Genomic DNA, 22,028 nt, shown 5'->3' on the forward strand with positions numbered 1-22,028 from the left:
CTCCCAGCATTCTGTTCTGTTTACTCTGCCTATCTAATTTTCTGTCCTATCAAAGGGCCAAGGCAGTTTCTTTATTAACCAAAGAAAGTAATACATAGACAGATGACCTTCCTCCATCATGGACTCACTCATAAGTGAAACTAGCTGTAAACAAAGGACATTGAACCTATAGTTCATGATTCTAAAGAAGCTAAGTAATAAGTTGAACCCAAAGAAAAACATATATAGATCCACCTAGAAATTGGAAACAGACAATATGGCCTGATAAAATTGGGAGCATGGGGGTGGGGGGAGAAGGAAGAGTGGAAGGGAAGAGGAGGGAAGAAGGGGGAGAGTTGAGGAGAACTTGAGGGAATGGGATAGTCAAGATAGAGGAAAGACAGAGAGGAGAGCAAGGAAAGAGATATCTTGATTGAGGGAGCCATTATAGGGTTAGCAGAAAACTGGCTCTAGCGAAATTTCTAGGAAGCCACAAAGATGACCCCGACTAAGACCCTAAGCAATAGAAGAGAGGTGATCTAAACTTGACTTGCCCTGTAGTCAGACTGATGAATATGTTAAATATTACCATAAAACCTTCATCCAGAAACTGATGGAAACAGAGGCAGAGACCCACATTGGAGCACTGGACTGAGCTCCTGAAGTCCAGTTGAAGAGTGGAAGGAATGAGAATATGAGCAAAGAGGTCAAGACCATGATGGACTCAACTACTGAAAGAGTTTACCTGAGCTAATAGGAGCTCACCAACTCCAGCTCTACTGGGAAGGAACAAGCATAGGACCAATCTAGTTCCTCTGAATGTGGTTGACACTTAAATTGCTGGGGCAGACTAAGGGGTCACTGGCAGTGGCACCGGGATTCATCCCTACTGCATGTACTGGCTTTTGGGGATGCTATTCTTTTTGGATGTATACCTTGCTCAGCGTAGATATAGTAGGGAGGGCCTTGGACCTTCCACAAAGCGATGTGCCTTACCCTCTCTGAGGATTGGATGAAGGTGGGGTGGGGATAGTGTGTGGAGGGAATAGAAGGAAGGAAGGGAGTGGGAATTTGGATTGGTATTTTTTAAAAAAACTCTATATATTAAAAAAATAAAAAAATAAAGAGAAGGTCTTCAAGAAGTATTAATATAGTCCTTCCTGATTGTCATGCCCATAGATTATTCCATTGTTTACCTGTTATGCAACACTGGATGAGTTTCTAATCTTCCTGTCTCAGTTTCCAATCTAAAATCCAAGTGAGAAGAATAAATTTCATGTCAAAAATATTAGTTTTATCTAATAATTTTCAATATTTGCAACTGAATGAGAAGCATGTAAACTGGCTTGCCCCACACAGTACTTGTGTGACTCGTAGCCATCAGGATGCCCTCACTACTTGGAGACACATGCTATATTCACTATTGAGCTCTGTTTCACAACTTCTATAAGTTCAGACAATGTTCTTCATCAGCATCCTCTATTAATATTAGTTCATTTTTTCATGGCACGTATCAACAAGACTATCTCTATACTATGGCAGTGTGGCATTATGTTTGTATTGTTGACTATCTACATGTGTTTTCTGTTTTCTCTTGTCTAGAAAGTCTTCTTAGGGACATCACTACCACTGTCAACTTCCCTAAAGCTTGCAAATATTCCAGTACCTTCTACTACCATATCACAGCTCCAGATTAAGAACTAACATGGCTTCATATATGGGAGAGTGAAAGACAGAGATGGGACAATGGTTACATGTTGATAATATTTTTCAGAAACAAACACACATGTGGAAGCAATGACAGATTATTTACAAAACATGCAAATAGTTTCAGAATTTGAAACAAGATTAACTGCAAAGATTCACTGCCGACTGTATATCATATTTTTTGAGACAGAGAAATATGGTTAAATAAAAGCAGAAATCAAATACTCATGCCACGACTTACAGAGATTTTTCAAAGGGGAAAAAAACCCTAAACACAAAAACATCTTATAGAGCTTAAATCAAAATAATGGCTAAAACATATAACTGTAATAGCTTCAATTTTGAACGTTAAAATAATTTAGTAGACTGTCCAGAGAAGAACTGTGCCAGCAGAAACATTGTGATGTCAATCATATTATATTGCTTTCCTACCTGTAAACCATACTTGACTTACAGTCCCTTAATATTTTAACACTTTTTATAACATCATAATTCTTTATTTCTACCTCAAAATCATGTCATAATACAAATAAAGGTCTTGGGAGATGGCTTGTTTTATAAAATATTTGCCTTATAAATACAAGGACATATGTGCCTTCCTCAGAACCCAGGTAAAAAAGGCAGGTATAAGGGCCTTACAGTGTACACACCACACTTGTAGTTCCAGAACTGGGGCAGTAGAGACAGGCCATCTGGCATAGTCAACTTAGAATCTGAGACTAATAAGAGACTTTCTTAAATAAAACGGTGCAGAGCCCCTGAAGAACAGCACTTCACGGTGCCTTTTGACTTCCATATGTGTATCTATGCATACATACACCTGAATATATACACATGCAAGTAAAAAACAAAATAGAGATCCATGCACACATGCTTCTGAATACACACACAAGTAAAAACAATTAAAAAATGAAATAAAATAATACATGTAAATATGCTTTCTATTGAATATATGTCCAATAGAAATACACATATGCCTTGAAAATGTTAAAGAAAAAGTAAGGAATAACATAAAGCATTCAATTGTATCACATACTATGGGTTTGTGCATACAGATCCTGCATCCATGGGCTCAAAGAGCTATAGATGGAACATATTTTCTGAATGTTTTGTCAATAATAAGCATGTAATGCAGTTTTTCCTTGTTATTATTCCTTAAACACCACAGTTAGCCACTATGTATTACAGTGTTTACATGGTAAAGTTAGTCACACTGTATATAAAGATTTGAAATTATGCTGGAGATTATAGAGGTCATATGCAAATACGATGGCATTTTAGTAGTTGGGTGTGGTGGTACACACCTTTAATCCCAACATTTGGGAGATAGAGGCAGATAGATCTCAGTGAGTTCAAGGTGTGGTGGCACACACCTTTAATCCCAGCACTTGAGAGGCAAAGGCAGGCTGGTCTTTATGAGTTCAAGGTGTGGTGGTAAATACATTTAATCCCAATTTGGGAGGCAGAAGCAGACAGATCTCTGTGAGTTCAAGGAAAGGCTGGTTTACAGAATGAGTTCCAGGACAACCAAATATAGACAGAGAAACTCTGTCTCAAAAAGCCAAAATTTAAAAATAAAAATAAGAGAAATAGAGGTAAAAATAAAGCCTTGTAAAGGTGAAAAATACACAGAGAGTCTGAATACTGTATGTTATTGTGTTGTCTTTAAGTTGTTTGGTGACTGAGGAAGGAGCAAAAGCTGCTAAAAGACATTTGATTATAAATGCTTCTGGATTAATCCAATATATATATATACTCATGCCACGACATATATATATATGTGTGTGTGTGTGTATATACATATATATGATTTGAATATATATTGGATTTGAATATATGTATATATAGTCTTTGAATATGTATATTGGATTCGAATATATATATTGAATTTGAATGTATATATATATTGAAATTGTTTTGACTTTAAAATTTAACTCAAAAAATATGTTACTTTGGAGAAGAGGTTTTGCTTTTGTTTCCACAGTAAAAAATGAGGGACTGTGGATTCATGTGTTAAGAAAAAAATCAGTTTTGACCAAGGAAAACCTCCTGGAAAATCTCCAATAGGAGTGGATAGCCCAGATGTTTGAGTTCTACATCCAGAACAGATTCAAGACTGCTGCCTGAGATAATCAAGCCTCACAGGACACTCCAGTCATGAGTTTATAATCATTCTAAACTATCTTTAGGTCCCCATAAGATTATCAATGCCCCAAATTAACAGTAAGTCGCCTGGAAAACTATGCCTACGTTCCCAAAAAATGGATTATGGATATTTGTCTTTCTTTAGAATGTTGGTTGCAAGTTGCTATGGATAATGATCAGTAGAAAAGCTAAACAAAGATCTGACAAAGAGCACAGAGCATGGAGAAGTCAGACTTATGTGAGAATCATCTTGGGTAGTTTCCTCGATGAATATACTTTCCATTGCTTTCCTTTGGAAAGGGGTATATTTTCAATAAGGCCGTCAACTTGTATTCATTTATTCACGTCATATGCTAAATAATTAACATCTCAAAGTTTCCCATCTGGGGAAAAACACTGAATTATTTTCAATCCATGAGCATCCCAGGATAATTCTTGATTCATCATAATTCACTCATTCAATTTTTATTGAGTATTGATGTTGCGCAGTACACAGGCAAAGGATCCTTTTAAGGATACAAAGATGAATAAGAATTCATTGCCACCCTCCAGGAGTTTAGTGTGTAGCATGGGAAATAAATATAAAAGTACTGAATATATGTCTGAAAATTATAGAGAAAATTCCATAAATGAACATTTTTTTTTAAAGACACGAATGGGAAAAAACAAACCAGTTCTAGCCATCAAGAAAATATGGTTGATTGGAAGGGCTCCTTTGAGCTTGTGCCATCTCATCTGTGTTCTTGAGCAAATGTTACTGTGTACCAGTAGGTGCCGGCTTTACCTTGAGACCAAAGCTAGAAAAGAGTAATGAGGTTGGAGACACAAAAAAATGAGACTGATACGTTTTAATAATGGCTCTCACTGGTGTAGTGGAGTGGGACTTCTGGCTCCCAAGAGCCATTTGCTAAGTCTTAGAAATGTATAATCAGCATGATCGCTTCTTGATTAGAATAATTTGAGGAGTTTGATGTGGAAATTTGTCAGCTCATTCAAAGTATTTCTGTGTCTCTCTAAATCCATGACTGTTTATTAAGCTTTTATTGGCCTGCATATGACTCCAACAGAGGATGAAACATCAAACCATCTACTAGTCATACAATTCCCAGCTTTCCCCTTGCTGGTTCACTGTATTTCTCAGGTATAAGTTCGATACTCAAGGATTTCCTATTTCTAACATTCTACCACTTGTATAAGGCATTAGTAGATGAAGTCCTGAAGACCAGAGATGAAAGTGTTAACAAAGGTCAGGCAATTCTCCAGCCTTCCTGCTCAGGGGCTCTAGGAGAAGTGCTAATAAGCATCCATCTCTGTGCTGTAATGAGGGGCTGCACACCTCTCCGTGGGAGTGCTATTTCCCCTCCTCTGAAGGTCTTCTGAAGTGGCTGAACAGAGTCCAGAGCTGGTGAAATTTGGAGCCCCTTTCTTTCAGCCTCTCTGTGGGACTCCAGGGCAAGTGATTTAATCTCTTCATGCGTATGGGTCTTCATCTGCAAATTAATCTCCTTCTTTTCTCCTCTTTCCCTGTCTAGGATAATGTTTCCAGCACCTGTAAGGCATGCTGAAGCTGTCTGTGGGTCTCCAGGAGTAGAGCATTGTTAGAGTCTGAAACCCTGTTGTCCTTAATTGCTCAGGAGGGGAAGAAGGCCCTGGGAGTGCAAGCTAATATGTGTAACAGCATTAAGTACCCAGTTTCAATGATATCTGGATAGGCAGATGGCGATGCTATTGTTACTCCCTGAGATTTCCTGTTGGCTCTTGCCAGGGTCCTCGCTGCTGGTTTTTTTTTTTTTTTTGAGCCTTTTAACAGAATTCCCCATTTTTCTAACCAGTGAGTACAGGCAGGAAAGTGTGCAAGGTAAATTTGGGAGCCAATGGACAGGAATGTTTACTTCTTCGCTAACCTTTGTGTGTGCGTGTGTTTCTATGTGTGTGTTTATGTGTGAACATGTGTGTTTCTATGTGTGTGTGTGTTTGTGTGTGTATGTGCTTCTATAACTCATATATTGCATTTTTCAATGAGTTTTCCAGGCAGTGAAAATGATTCTGATTCCTTGTAGTGGTTTATGACTTCTTCCTTATAGGTGTTGATGTATATATGCAGTTGGCAACTACAACAATCAAGAAATATCAGAGGTAAGCACAATTTTAGGTCTATAAATTGTTCCTGTTTTTCACTAGTGACAAGTAATTAGGTCACCTCCATGTTCCTTGAATTTCTCATAAGCATAGAGAGTTTACATCAGCTATGGCCTGTGAAACAGACCTTTGTCCTCTGGACGAGCAGCCAGTGATCTTAACCACTGAGCCATCTCTCCAGCCCATTCTGGCTTGATAACTTAATGACTCGTGAGTTCCTGGTGGAGATGCTGCTGACCTCCTGCATTTTTGCCTGAGTCTGACCAGATTATTGTATTTCTTATTTCTTTCGTTTCACAGTATGCACACATCTCTACTAAACTAAGCTTTAGCATATCTGCAAAGGGGGTAATCTTTTTAAAATCTATACTTTCTTGCTAATCGATAAGGCTGTGCTCTCTCTCTTTCTCCCACTCTTGCTCTAGTCTATGTATTACTCCAAAGTCTCCAATGCCTAAAATGGTCTTTTACATATTTGCTTCAATAAAAAGGATAGAAATACCTTTCTTGGTACTTTTGTCTTCTATTAGATTTTTCTATACTGAAGAAATTATGGCAGATACCAAGAATGATTCCGATAATCAAATATCAATTGATTTAGTGAAAAATTATATTATTTTTTAGAGTATAATGCCTCATGTAGTTTTTGGGTCTGTTTTTGTATTAGAATATCATTAGATGCTACATCTGTCCTGAAAATTCAGTGTATTGTGGCATACTAAGAATATTCATCTCTGAGTACATGAGACATTTAAAAAATGCTTGCTTTTGTAATGAATAGCAGAAAGTTTTATTTTGGTTAATGTTATGGGAGACCCATGTGTATATACATCTATACATGAAATTATATTTCTAGTTTCTAAAACTGTGCCTGTTATATTGTGGGTTCTCAACACATGTCTGTTAACAAAATAAATGTGTATTACAGTTCACCTGCTGAAATAATCCTCTTCTCTGAATTTCCAACTGCATTCTCTGCTTTTCTCATGCTTCCTTTATCATTCTATTTTTTTAATTTGTTTTAAAAAAATTCACTACCAGGTTATCTCTTCAACATTCCTTTATTTCATGCTTAAATGTATTATTCATTATTTAGCTTCTGGAAAGTTTCTTTAAGATGGAATGTAGCTCTGATTACTTCTGAGATGTTAGTCAAAAATACACGTGAAGATTTCCCTTCTGTGGAATGAGCGTGAACCCTTGTTTTTCTTTCTGTCGTTGTCACCAGTTCTACCTCATCCAGCCTCTGATTTAAGGCTTCTGCAATAAATAGTCCTTGATCCCCTCCTCCAGAATATTCCCCAGAGCCCACCCTGAAGTGAGGTTTATATGGAGGGAACTGAAGGTGTTGATTAGAGATCATTGTAAGTGAAAGGCATCCCAGAGTTCGGTCCAATAAAATTATTTTGCTTATGGAGTAGCAAACTGAGAGGAAGATTAAAGTGAACTTCTCAAACTTATTAAAGAACTTAAAAGATGTCTTAGTCAGCACAGACTACTATAACAAATAACGTTATTGGGGTAATTTAAACAACATACTTTGGTTTCTTGTAGTTCTGGAGAATCAAGGTCAATGCATAAGCAGACTTATTTACAAGGGTGAGCTCTCACCTTGGTGGACAGATACTGTTGTGTGTTCATACAATCTTTTCTGTCTCCCAGAAAGAAATATAAAGATGGAGAGAGGAGAGTGGAGAAGGAGGAGAAAGAGCAAGAGTCAGAGAGAGGGAGGTAGAGAACCCCAGCATGGGCGGTCAATGAGAACTCGAATCTCACAGTGGGAAATCCATTCTCATGACATAGTCTGAGTTCAATAATCTTCAAACACCCCTCCCTCCTTATGCCATCTCACTAGTATATGTAACATGTAATCCTGAATGTACATAAGCATTCCATGTGTATGAGCAGCCAGAGTAAGAATGGATTTCCTCATTCCCAGGGTAATAGCAAACCGTGGCAGTAATTGAACATTGTTCTTGTTGGAGTCCGACCTTCTGGATTTGTCTCCTGGTGTTATCTTGCCCTGCTTTAGCACACTAGCCAATTACATAGAAAGATTCTTTGTGATAATCAGGACACAGGGATTACCCTAGATTTCCTTACTCTAACCAGAATTTACCTTTGTAGATAAGGGACCCTGTGAATAAAGAGTACCATCAGCTTTCGGGGTGTTCTCTTCTTAGCCTCACCAAGCCTCAGAGGGTTGAGAGAAATTTCCATGGGGACATAGGCCAGGCTCCGACCAGCTGTTTCATCTTCCCTGGGCCCATAGGCTGTTACTTCTCACTGAATGTCCTTGCCAAGATTTATAGTCTAGTAAAGAGATAAAGAGCCACGTCAACTCTCCTGTGAAGGAACATGAAATTCTGCTAAATTTAAGAAGACTTTAAATGAATAAAAAGATCAGGAGGTTAAAAACTATGAAATGGGATAATAGATTAATTTCTGAAAATAGAGGAGTCATCCTAATTACAGGTACAGCAGAGTAGAAAGTTGAATAAGTCCTGTACAGTTCTTTTATAGGCCATGACATAATTAAATGACTGTTCATTTTATAGATAACATATATCTTTGACACAGACACTCTGTACTGAAAATCGTCCACTCTTAAACTCCATAACCTCACACAGTCACCTTCTTACCTAAAAAGAGATAAAAATATTCATGTAAACATTCACCCTTTGAGGTAAACCCCAATTTTCAGAAGGAGATATTTCTTCACTTGAAAACAAAAGCACATGTCTGCTAACATTCTTAAGATTCAGCACGAATAACTCATCTCCAGGGAGGACAGGAGAACGTAGTACAGTGTGAGGTCAGCAAGCAAGGGACTGAGAGGACCCATTCCTATACTGTCCTTCCATTCCACTACACTTCCCACCCTGTGGTACAGTTGATGAGTGACATTTTCTCAGCGTTTCTAAGCACAGATTCAGGGCTACCTTCCATCCATGTTGCTAACAGTCTAGGAAAATGCTGGAGCCATTTCACAAGGTCTTCATAAAATTTAAGTCAGAGCACATGAGATATGAGACTCTTGTTTGGTACATCTCTAAGTATCTTCTCATAGACATTCCCTTGTAGGGGGGCCCATAAGCCCTACTCTCTTAGCTTCCAGGATCACTGTTATAATTTAATCCTGTTTCCATATCTAAACTGTCACCAAAATCTAGAGATTCTACCCTGGCAGAATTTTTCTTAAGCCTTCTCTTTTCCTATTTATATCACCACCAATTTGATATTTGTCCTCAGTTTATTTACATCACTACTTTTTAAAAGTGTGTTTTCTCTTCTAGTAATTCTCTCCCATTCAACAATATACAATCTCCTTTTTTGTTCTCTCTGAATTATTTTTGCAGCATTTGCTAAAATTGTATAATGTGCCAAGAACTGATACAAAGTCATGTACTTTGCCTAATGGGATTCAAGATACAGTGAGGCAGTTAAACATTATATTAACTGTTGCTAACTTTGAGTTTCTATGGCAATACACCTGACATAAACAACTTAAAGGGGAAGAGTTTCATTTTGGCTCATGGCTTCAGATGTTTCAGTCCATGGTCACTTTCCCTTTGTCCCTGCCCCTGTGATGAAGTGGCCCATTATGGTGGAAGGACATGTAATGGCACATTTAGCTATGAACTCATCAGCTGACTATGTCACTGATGAATTGGTGCTTTCATTATCCAAATGCCTCTCAATAGATAAGATAGGAACAAAATTTTCAGTGCCTTGGTGTTCAGGGCAGGATTCATTTATACTTAAAACACAGTGCACAGAGACATGGAGGTGCATGGAGAAAAGCATTGGTCAGAAGCGTCTCATTCCGGAAGTGGCTCTGACTCCTTCTGCCCATGCCACTCTATTCTTGTAAAACAGGGATGATGATAGTCTAACACATAGAGATCCAGGTAGGAGAGAATGAGAAATTATATATTTCATAGAGCACACAATAAGTGATAGTAGTCATCGTTATAAAAAGTATTCTCTCCTTTTAGAAAGTGACATATTCTGTTATTTAGCTTACTCTATATCATCAGCTGACTTGGGAGTTTATTGTGCTTTACTTGCTTGCAGGTGACAAAGCTTGAAAATCAGTACTGAAGTAGCAACAGCTCTGTTCCATGAGACATATCCATTGTTTGCTGACATGAATGACAAGGCTACACTGTGGACCCATAACACACAGTTGACAGTCCAGTGCCAACCTCAGGACCATAGGAACCAAGGAACTCTGCAATAAAATATGTCTCTGATTATATTGACCTTGATTATAATTCCCCACGAGCCATGTACTGCTGTTAATGTGAGATGATCTTCATTTTGCTGATCATAGTCTATGTTTCAAACCTCTTTATCTCTGATGACTCCTTTTTTTATTCAAGTTAATATATAGTCTGGTGGACTTAAATAGCTTCCATACCAATGAATAAGGTCAGAGATAGAGGATAACGCCTCTGATTTTACTGTTTTCAGAGAATTCCGATTTCCGAGACTACTTTGTCTCTTTGCCATCTATGTTTCCTTGGGATCTTAGTCTATTTTGTTGACTTCCGTATTTCTTGTGTCTAGGGAAATATAAGTGAAACAATAAATTAAATATTCATTGATGATTAAATAATAATGAAAATGTCTAAATCCTGTGTACTTGGTATGCTACTTCACTGTTAACTTCTGAAATTGAGAATGACTTGCTTTTAGTAGAAACTAGTTTTGTTTCTCTTTCAATTTTAGAATAGTAGTTTTCACCTTTCCTATTGCTGTGACCTTTTAATACAGTTCCTCACGTTGTGGTGTGTAAACAGAGACGGCGTTTTAGTTTCCTGGATGTCCAGACCTGGATAATCACACAGAAACTATATTATTACAACACTGCTTGGCCAGGGGCTCAGGCATATTCCTACCTATCTCTTACATTGCAAATCAACCAATTTCTAGTAGTCTGTGTATTGCTATAAGGCTATTGTTTACCAGTAAAGTTCTAGCATCTTTCTCCTTTGGCAGCTACATGGCCTCTGGCTGACTCCCTTCCTTCTTTCTTTCTACATTCAGTTTAGTTTTACCACCTGGCTTTACCTTGCTAAGCCATTGACCAAAAGAGCTTTATTCAGCAACCAATAAAAGCAACACATATGCAGAAGACATCCTACATCAGTGGTGACCCACAGCCATAAAATTATTTTGTTGCTACTTTATAACTGAAATTTTGCTATTGTCAGGTAATTACCTGATATGCAGGATATCTGATATGCAACCTCTAAACTCCAGATTGAGAATCACTGTTTCAGAGTGAATTTTTCTTCCCATCCATCTACCCTGTCATCAACATTTCCTAACCATTAATGCACAAAAACTAAACTGAAAGGCTTCCTCTAATACAGCCTCTAAGAGTCATGTTCAGATTTCTCTAATGATAGTTTTTTTCCATTACAGCAGTTTCTAACATGTTGTATCTCTGTTCTATGGCCTTTACTGAATTATGAGGTCACATGTAACAAGAGCCTGTCATAATTCGTGTTTTGCATTTTAAAATTGCTTCGCACCATTCTCTAATAGGTAGTGGGAGTTTAATGGTGAATTACGTGAAATATGCTGGGGTTTCTGAAGGTCTGTTCATGCTCGGAAGAGCAGTTCAGGCTGGGCTTTTCTCATGGAGCTTTTATGAGACAGTTCCATCCAAGGTCATATACCATTCTCTAATCCATATAGCTATTTTGATGCCACACTTTAAAACAGAACTTTAACATTTCATCTATATACTATTTTTATTTTCCTAACAAATGTTTAAGCTTTGTTACTGTAGCTAAAGAACTTCTGTAGATATGAAGGTTGACAGGAAATAAGTAGAAAATCCCATCTGTGATATAATTTCCACTATGCAATGCCTAGTTCAGTGTGTGTGTATGTATGTATGTGTGTGTATGATGTTTTCCTCACCACACAGACCACATAGGCACACACAGAGGTATCATATATAAAACATATACACATATGTGTGCATATATATAATTAAATGGGTACATTATACACAGATACAATTAAATACAATATATTATACATGCATACATAATATATAATTATATGCATACATTAAATTATACACACACATATATGTATATAAATTTGAGATCTTCAGGCAAGGAATTACAGAACTTTCTAAAGAATATGACCTACAGGACCTTGAATATACTACTAATAGGCTTAACTGGTATTTTAGACAAACATCCGTATATCCATATGGCACATTCTTATTATCTTATATTAGAAGGCACCTATTTGCCTCTTGTAGTGAAATATGGAGTTGTTATGAGTGTGTGACACTGATACTATGGATCACTAATACAAGTGAGGTTCGATCATGTTGCTGTCTTCACCTGTGAAGAGAGCCCATTATAACCCATGCTCCACAGACTATTGAAATCTGGTGCCTCAAGAAATAATTAAATGCAAATAGAATGTGATAGGAAACATTTACCAGTGAGGTAGAGTAAAAACTTTGTTAATTTGAAAAGCAAGAGAGCAGAAAAACGAGCTCTGAATTAATTGGGCTTGGATTATCTGATATTTTTATTAAGGGCATTTAGTCATTTAAGCAATAACAGCTGCTGTTTGAAGTTTTCAGTATGAGCCCTCTGAGGTCTTACGATCAAAGAATGATTTCTTACAGTAATGGAATGAAGGCATTTAAGTATTAACCTTTGCACCTGGCCATATATACCTGGCAATTTACCTTTTTTAAGCCTTATTTCCATCTGTCTATCTTGTATGATTTCATTTCTAGTTTTATTGACTTCCACTGTCTATGATTTTTTTCTAACTTGAATTTTTCCTTTCAGATAACAGAAAGAATTGGTACATGTCTTCCAGTAATGGGAATTTAATTATTTGTCGACTATATATCAAATCTTCTGAGTGTTTAATAGCATGTCTGAACTGACCTTTTATTTGTAGAATAAATATTAGAAAGTCTAAAGATTAGAAAGCATGATGGAGTCCTAGGTTCCTGAATAAGAGAGAGCTCTTCGAGGACCATTCTGAAAACATTTTTGAAATTTTGTGCTCATAGTATAAAAGTCAAGGTTCCCATTGATGTTATTTTAAGTAGACAAGCCACAAAACCCATTAAAAAGTATTCAGAAGTAAATTAAAGTTCGAAATTTTTAGTTATGTCTTTGCTAGAAACAAAACATGATGGAATTTACGCTTTGCTCATTTTACTCAGTACAATCTATTACACCTTATCGTTTATTAGGAAAACAAGCTTTTGCTGACAAAATATAAATACAAACAGGCCAGTGCACTGTAAGCTCCAACCTTGTGGCAATAACTATAAAATGTTAGAAAAAGGGTGTTTGAGTGCATCTGAGGATAATATCAGTAACCAAACACTTAAGTAATGATTGACGTAGTGCTTGTTCCAAGTGCGTGTTGACTATATATGTGATAGGTAACTGTGGCAAGGTTACTTTAGTTACTCACGGAAGATCTCCATTTTATTTATTGAGATATATGTGTGCTACATAGAACAACTCCCTCTTTCCAAAGTTATTTAATTATCACAGAACTTTAAAGCTGCTCGAAGTTAGGAGGAAGTGTCTGATGCATTTATGTAATCATACAACAGAGGTATTTGTCTTGACATGTATCTCAGAAACAAAGTGACCAGGCAGATTAAAATCCAGCTCCCTTGGCTTCCTCTATGATGTCATGTCTAGGAAACTTTATCTTTCCCTGTAATCACTCCTCCAAACTCTCTCATATTGTCAATCAGAGGTATCAATGTGTGCATATTCTAAGTGTAGGTGAGCATGTACATTATACCTTCCTATATTTTAACTTTGCATAGTGGCTATTTTATTCTCATTTTCCTCTTCTTTCACTTCTTCCTTTCAGTTTTTTCCTCCCATTCCTAAAGGAGCTTTCCTGGTGGTGGAACAGACAGGGATCCTTTGGGTAATTTATATTCGGCCTGATTTCAATGAACAAATGAATGTGATAGCTCTCTGGACTCACGTAAGCACTACTTACTAGGAATGCATTTCAACTCAGAGGGATGACTGGACATACAGGCTTCCTTTCAAATGGAGATCTCTTTCAGTAAGGCAAACCCATTAAGCCATCCAATATCTGGTCCTTTGAATATGAACAAACTCTATTATTTATAGTGGAAAGACGCTCTTCAAGTGACCTGTCTCATCCCATGGATGTTTTAGAGTTTTCTCTCACTTTGAGAATTTCTAATCATTTCAGACTTTTTTCTTTTAAAGTATTAGATGGTATTAACACACTGAATAGTCTTGGGGTTAAAGTATTAGCTATTCAAGGATAAAAACAGTCTTCTGATATACTCAATATCTGGACTATGACAAACTTGAACAACCTTTCCGGGTCTTATTTCTCAATACTCTTCTCAAAAGAGCACTGAATAACTTTATATAATGTCATAGTGAAAGACTATTTTCTTAACAATGACTTAAACTTCCAAAGGGAAGGAGTTTAATTATATATTTCTTAAAATTGAAATTCATGGACAGTGATGTTGAATTTTAATTGTCATAGATAGTAGAAGACTTGCTGTGAAAATAATATGAAATAAGAACAAAATTCAATACTGAAAGGAAGGCAGCATAGGAGATCAATGTCTCAGAGTGACTGCACTGTGTTTAGGAGACACTACCAAGATAATGCTTTAAGTGCAAATCCATTACCAACACTAACTTTTAACTATTATCATGACACTAGCAGATTATAACATTTGTGCCATTTTACAGATGTAAAAAACTAAGACAAGTTTACCTATTATAATGCAAGTTTTCAAAGGGAAATTGGCACAAATGTGTTTAAGTCCAAGGGTGGTTAACTGTAAACTCAATATAATATTAAGTATTTCCTCCCTGCTCCACAGTCATGGAGTCAATTAATGAAATCAGAATCAGGAGAGAACTAGGGGGAAATGTTATTTAACAGTTCTGATTAGAGAATAGTGCAGAAGTGTAATCCTTGCCAAGTCAGCGATGGAAGGGTGAACTAGACAGGTAGGGAGTTTCCATTGCAGGGGTAGGGGAGTAAAGAGCCTCCAGATAAGCTCCTTGGACACATAAGTTCAAACATTTAGGACAGCAACATTCATGCAGAAGAAGCATTTGGAAGAGTCCGAGTGTCCCCGAAAACAGTGCAGAGTTAGGTGGAAATCTGGACAGCACATGCGACTTTTGTTCAGTGGAGATAGTTTCAGTTTTAAGAACGAAAGCACCTTGTTATTTTTTGATTGTGTGGAATAGAATCACAAGGCAGTGGCATTGCAGACCAGCAGAGTAGATAATTGGGTCCTTGGTGGAGGAAAGTACACGATTTTAAGATCCTGACAATTAATTTGGAACCCCCAGAACAGTGGCACGATTTCCCCATGGACTTTTCAAATCAGTCTCGGCAACTTGCTTTCATCCTCACTCTATCTCAGTTCAGGGAAAGTTACCCACAGACAGACCATGGATTTCCAGAGAGCTTTCTCTTCACCCCAGAATGAAAGGCCTGTGATGTTGGAATTTTCTGATTCCCAGGGTTGTCTCTTGTCCTCCAGAGATGATTCTGTTCAACGTTTCAAAGCTTCTATTATCTACAGTCCCAGGGAAGGAAGCAGTATAGCTTACTGCCCCGGGGGCGAGGGTGCTGCTTACCCTTGGGTTACTTGCTTGATATTGACTCTGCCCTTTGCAGCCTTGAGATTGTCATCCTTTACTCCTACTGCGCCTGCCAGCTCCTGGGCATGGTTTTGTGTGTCTGCCCAAGCAAATCTTTTATTTGCATCCTTACCTTTTACTCCCTCACCCGTTTTGCCCAGAAGCATCGAGGCATAGAAATGGATGCAAGGAGAGCCTGCTGACCCTTGAAACGATTGGCATTTCCCAGTCATGGCCATGTTCAGCTCAGAGGAGCTGCTATCAATGAATGTCAGGCAAGCATTTCTTTCCCCTGGATTCCTTTAGTCCCACTAAAGGCATTTAGACACAGCACATGGCTTGCAGGCTGAGTCACTAGTGTGGAGTGAAGTGCATGACAGAGAGCCGCCCACATTCTGCTTCCAAACATCAGAAAGGAGAAAGCACTCATTTTCAGTCCCTGCTTGACTGCTTCCCCTTTGCTCGAGTTTGGCTCCTGGCTGAGAAGCAAATGTAGCCAAGCATATTTTACTTCCAGATGTCCTGACCTGCTAAGCAAAGTTCTTGAATGTCTGCCACGTATCTGTGTAAAGTGCAGGATAAGCCCTTGCCGTGACTTAGCTTCCTCTGTGTCAAATGGGATTACCACACATCTAACAGGAATCCTTTCTACATCAGCATATTCTTAACCTCTATTTGTACTTAGTTATGAATTGCTCCTAAAATCTGAATAATGTTTCCCAGACAAGTCATGTGCCTGCAAGTCTCATACAGAGCCAACTATAAGTTCCCAAATAGACCAACGGGTTTACAGCAGGTGCGGTTTATAGTTCAGTTAAGTATTTTGGAAACCAATAGGATACAACTGTTCATTTTCCCCTCCTCTTTATCACCGCCAAAGAGTAAGTAGTCTGGATAAGGAAACCTGTATGGAGGCAACAGATAATATGGGAACTCCAGTTCAGAGTGGGCAAGTCAATCAGGGTAGAAAAACTCCAGATTCTATGCTCAGAATGCTTTGTCTGAGATCTGTAAGCTCTCATCCCCTTTGACGGATCTCAAACTGGAAATACGAATACCATGGTTTATGCCATGTGGCAGATTTTAAATTCCATTCATAAAAACTGTCTTCACAGAAAAGTTTCTCATCCTAGCAAAATGCTTGCAAGTAGATTATCATTTATCTTTCTTTGTTAAAACAGAATGATGCTTAAGTTTGTCTTTGTGCCATCTGCCTATTGAAGTCATTGATTCACTACTACTCTCCAGTGTGCCAGGTAACAAAGATAAATGTGACTTCGCTTTATACGAACATTACTGACAACCACCCTGGCACTGAGTGGACTAAAAGGCACTATGATAAAGGTTTAAGTATTTATTTTCATCAAGCCTACAAGAGTCTAAGGAAATACCATTGGTATTCTCATATTAACAATGATAATTCACTAGGCGACGGTGGCACACACCTTTAATCCTAGCATTTGAGAGGCAGAAGCAGGAGGATCTTAGTGAGTTCAAGGGCATCCTGATATGTAAACAAAGAGAGTTCAAGAACAGCCAGGACTGTTACACACAGAAACCCTGTCAAAAAAAAAAAAAGAGTTAAGACTCCTATACGGTTGCTTCTAGTCTCATTTCTTCTTGCATTTCAACATCCAGCATAGACTAATAAATATAAGATTCCTCAGGTTAATATATTTTCTTCAAACAGTAATTTGATCCATTTACAGCAATCCCATGATTATTACTTGACATGGGAAAATGTTTGCTGATGGAAAAGACATTATACACTGACATGATAAAGTAATTGGCTGAAAATAAAGTATGGCAACTCTCACCATCTAGGCCTAGCTTGTCTTTCTAGTTTGCTCAGTACCCCCAAATGCAAGTGGACACAGGAACATTGCCTTTTCCATCTTCTCCACAGTCTCGTAAAGCCTCCTGAATTTTCTTATGCCACCCTCTGTCATATTGTTCTTTTGCTTTTTATAAGTATTCTTCAATTTCTCTTTAATGTTAAATAGTTCTGCCCCTAGGATACTTTAATCCAGTGAATCACTATGTCTTAGGTGGCAATTTGAACAGAGAACTAGTTAATAGAACAAGTAGATAATAAACTTTCTATGGAGAAAGAACAGTTGGCATCATTACTTTACTTGGTTGAAGGCATGCTGAGAGTGTGTACACATGGCAGATATGGTACCTCTCCTATGGGGCCTACATGGTGGTGTCTGGAGGTGACTGCCCCTTTATTTGTTATTATAGTCCACATTCCTGATCTCTTAGGTGAACTTCTTGAGTTTGCCACACAGTTTGGGGCTCCAATGTTAGGTGCTAACCTTAACTTCTCTGCAATTCCCCCCAAGAACAACTTTTTATATACATACCTTTCTCTTATTTGGGAAATTATTTTACAGTTTGAATATAATGGCAGAGCATGGGGTGTAAGATATCTGATAATGCAAAGGTTAGCTTCCTAGGAATAAGAAATTTCCCGTGGAAAAAATGATGTTGAAGTTCTGGAACGAATCTTTACTCTAGAGAAAGACAAAGTGACTAACTCAAGACACTTACTTACTAATTTACTTACTTACCCCTGTTGTAACTAGATCTGGCAAGTCTTGACCCCACGGCCTGGACTTTTATCACTAGTTTTCCCCATAAGTTTTATAGCTTAATAGTAATTTCCAAAGTACTTGCATGGACTTGAATAAATTGACCTATTTTAGAAATGCAACTGCATCTAGCATTTTCTGTGCCGAATCTATAAATTACACAACCCAATAATTGCTTTCCCCTCTACTTCCACTGGAAGTGGTCTCAGGAATAATAAGTTGATATTTTCTGAGTTCCTTTTGAAAGAGGTGCTAGAAACTTCTCTAGCTTATTTTTATCACCTCTATAAAACTAAAAGCAAAGTATCAGTCTTTGTCAAAAGCTATTCGTATCCTGATTTGCTTCAATTATAACCTCTGATTAGCTATTGAAACTCTCTGATTACAGGCTGACATTGTGCTATCCCAGGAATCACATCAGTGAAATCTATAAAATAATTGATGAAAATTCTGTGATCAGTATAGCTTGGAACATAGCATCAAAATACTGCAAGGGATTTGCAGTGCAAGCTGCCCTGGCTTCAAATATGTGGTCATTGCTATGACTTTAGGCATTGACTAATGCTGTCAATTTGATTTATTAACTTCCTAATTACTAAAAAGGACTTTTAAATGTTTACTGATTTGCCTGAAAAGCTATCACCTGAGCAGTAACCTTAAGCACTACAGAGTCTTTAGGGCTCTGCCTTAAAGAAGGACCCTAAGATGATGAAGTCCATCCACTACACTATCATTTCTCCATGAAAATATGCTTCAAAGTGCTTCTATCGACCTGAGTAATCTGAGAACATCCTCTTTCCTAGATGATGCAATTTAAACTTCCTTAAACTAGTCTTCACCTTGAGAGTTTATTGTTCCCTCTAAGTAGAGGAGACGAGTAAATGAAAGGTCCAAATCACTTAGAAGTTAGCAAGAAAGGAGAACCACAGGCGACCTGTGTCCTAACCCCTTGATCCAAGAGACTAAATTACAAAGAAGGATTCAATTAAAAGACATGCAAGTGCCCAGATAGGTTGATTTTATGGGTGTCCCTGTAGAAAAAAATGGTCAATAAGGCCACTGAACTTCTGTCAGCTACAAAGTCACAGATCATTAGTAGAGAGGAATCACTCCCTTCTGAGTGTCCACTGAACCTGCCTAGCTAAGGCTGTGCCTCCATGTACTCATGCTATGGCTACAGATTGCTCACATCCTACAGCAATTATCTGGCTTAGTTGGAACCTAAGGTTTCTATTTTTTGGAGAGTTGCTGTGATATAGCATGCTCGGGGTTTGAATTTTGGCTGAGTGTCTTTCAAAGGATGGTTTGATAAGGGATGATGGTCGGAAGATCAAATTGTGGTTTGCCTACTGTGGTAGATGAGTATGAATTCTCTCTTGGGACTTGCTAAAATACAAGCCAGATAAAAGCCCTTAGGATCTGGACTGAGGTATTAGATTGCGTGGACACTGCAGACTCTTATAAACTACAGGTGACTGATGCGTGACAATATTTATTATTGTTCTCTTAGTGTCTGAGCTTTCATTAGACTTCTGTTTTCAATTCCTCACTGTGGACTTAACACACAGCTCTGACTGTCCGTTTCTGCTCTGTACGCTGCATATTCATCCTCAGAGACATTATATATTAGACTAGAGAGTTCATCTGAAGTAAAGTGACCTGATGCATTTTTACTCTTCTCATCCAGTCAATAAGGTAGATATAAAAATTTTCTCAAATACAACTTTAGATAATTTTTTTCTTATACTAATTGTGAAGGCACAGTTCAAACACTGAGCTGTGGACTTACTATGCAATGGTAAATGAAATAAATGTTTCTGCCTCCACAGATGACAGGGTATAAGGAAGTTGCAGGTAATTAAAATTAAAACTGTACGCATATTACTAAGCAATGTTATTTAATATACACTATAAGTAACAAAATGGAGCAGGGCAGTGGTGGCGCTCACCTTTAATGCCAGTACTTGGAAGACAGAGGCAGGTGGATCTCTGTGAGTTTGAGGCCAGCCTGGTCTACAAAATGAATTCCAAGACAGCCAGAGCTAAACAGTGAAACCCTGTCTTGAAACACAACAAAAAACAAACAAACAAAAGAAACAAAAACAAAATGGGAAACTAGTTGAGAATGACTTGTACCTAAGGAGTTAAGAAGTTACTTAGAAGTTGAGTTTTATAGTTATGATCTGTGCTCCATTTCTTTCTATTAATTTCAGTTAAATATTTTTTATCTTAAATAAAGACTTTGTTTTTCAGGCTTCTACACTGATCCTATCATAAACCTGTATGCCAATCCAAAAGGCCAATATGTTACTTCTGAATTCTGCTTTGTACTTTCTGAATGTCTATGTCATGAATTTATTTATGTAATTCCACCTCTTTTATCTCTATTTTTTTCTACTGAGATAATGCATGTATTTTAGTAGAGAGAAAAACAACATTTATTTCATGCAGCAATTCTCAGTACACTAGCTAGAAGCCATGCCTTTATTCTGTGGGCTAGCACTGGGTCATTAGTTTTGCATATTCTGTTTAATATTTATTATATGTTCTAGTGAACAGTTCGATATCAGTACAAGCCTTACTCCTTCACCAAATTTTGAATATATGACAATATAGTTCTTTATTCCCTGAGGGTTTTTAATGAATTTCTTTAGCTTGTATAAGCATCCGATAACCATTACTAAGTTATCTAACTTTCTAAAGGAAATCATGAGAATCACTTCCAGAGTCAGCTCAGGAAAGTATTGTCATCACACACACACTCTCTCTCTCTCTCTTGTACCTTATACCACACCTGGATGATAGATAAATATTTGTTGGCCTATATGTCCTGCAATGAACAGAGAGTTAGCCACATGGAGCAAACTGGAGATTGTATTGGATAATCTTTGAGCTCCTATAAATCCAAAAGGAATTGTCAACCACAACCCACCCTGACTCCAATAAACTTATGTCTTCCTTGCCTAATTGTTATTTAGTGCCATCATCAAGGCTAAGCTGACTTTCTTGTCATCTTGGTGACTGTTTTATCTACTCCTGAATATTATAAACAATATGAGAGATATTTTACCTTTTTGTGAAAACCACACAGGCATAAATTAGTACTATCGTACTTCAAAGTTTTGGTTCTTTCAGTGACACACCTAGATCCTCTTTCTTCCAAACCCATTTCCTTCTTCTCCTTTGTCAGTAACTATCTGGGTACAAATAAATACAGCGATGTTGTTTTGGGTGTTTTTTCATAAGTATAGATAGAATCACAAAAGTTGTTGGAGGTGCTGATGACAAACAGTGGAAGTTGAACAGGGATGGAACATGAGTAAGACACAAAAGCATGGGCACTTCAATTGTTGAGGTTACAGGAGTTAAAAATACCACCTTTCCTAATGGAAAAAAAAAACAAGCAAAATAATGTCCACAATTAAAACAAATTAAAGCAAAGAATAAAACAGATGGAATGGAAAAGAAAACTTTAAGAAGTATGAGAATATGGGAAGGAGAAAAACATCAGTGTATTTGATTCTCATGTGTAGTAACTCAAGCATGAAAGACAGTCCCTAGTTAAATTAGCCAAGATTGTAGTCCTCATTATAATGGGAGAAAATCGAGCCATTAAAATAATTATTATAAAATGCATATGTTGATGATAATAAGATATGTTTTATTGCTTCTCCCTTTCAGGTTATTGAAATCCCCTAAGAGCCATTATCTTGTTAAGCCTTATTATCTGGTTATAAGGTTGGGGGTGGGAAAATTAGTCCTTCTTTGCAATTGCAGAGATAGG

Source organism: Myodes glareolus, chromosome 13, assembly GCF_982192425.1.
Source record: "Myodes glareolus chromosome 13, mMyoGla1.1, whole genome shotgun sequence".
In the NCBI taxonomy this organism is placed as follows: Eukaryota; Metazoa; Chordata; class Mammalia; order Rodentia; family Cricetidae; genus Myodes; species Myodes glareolus.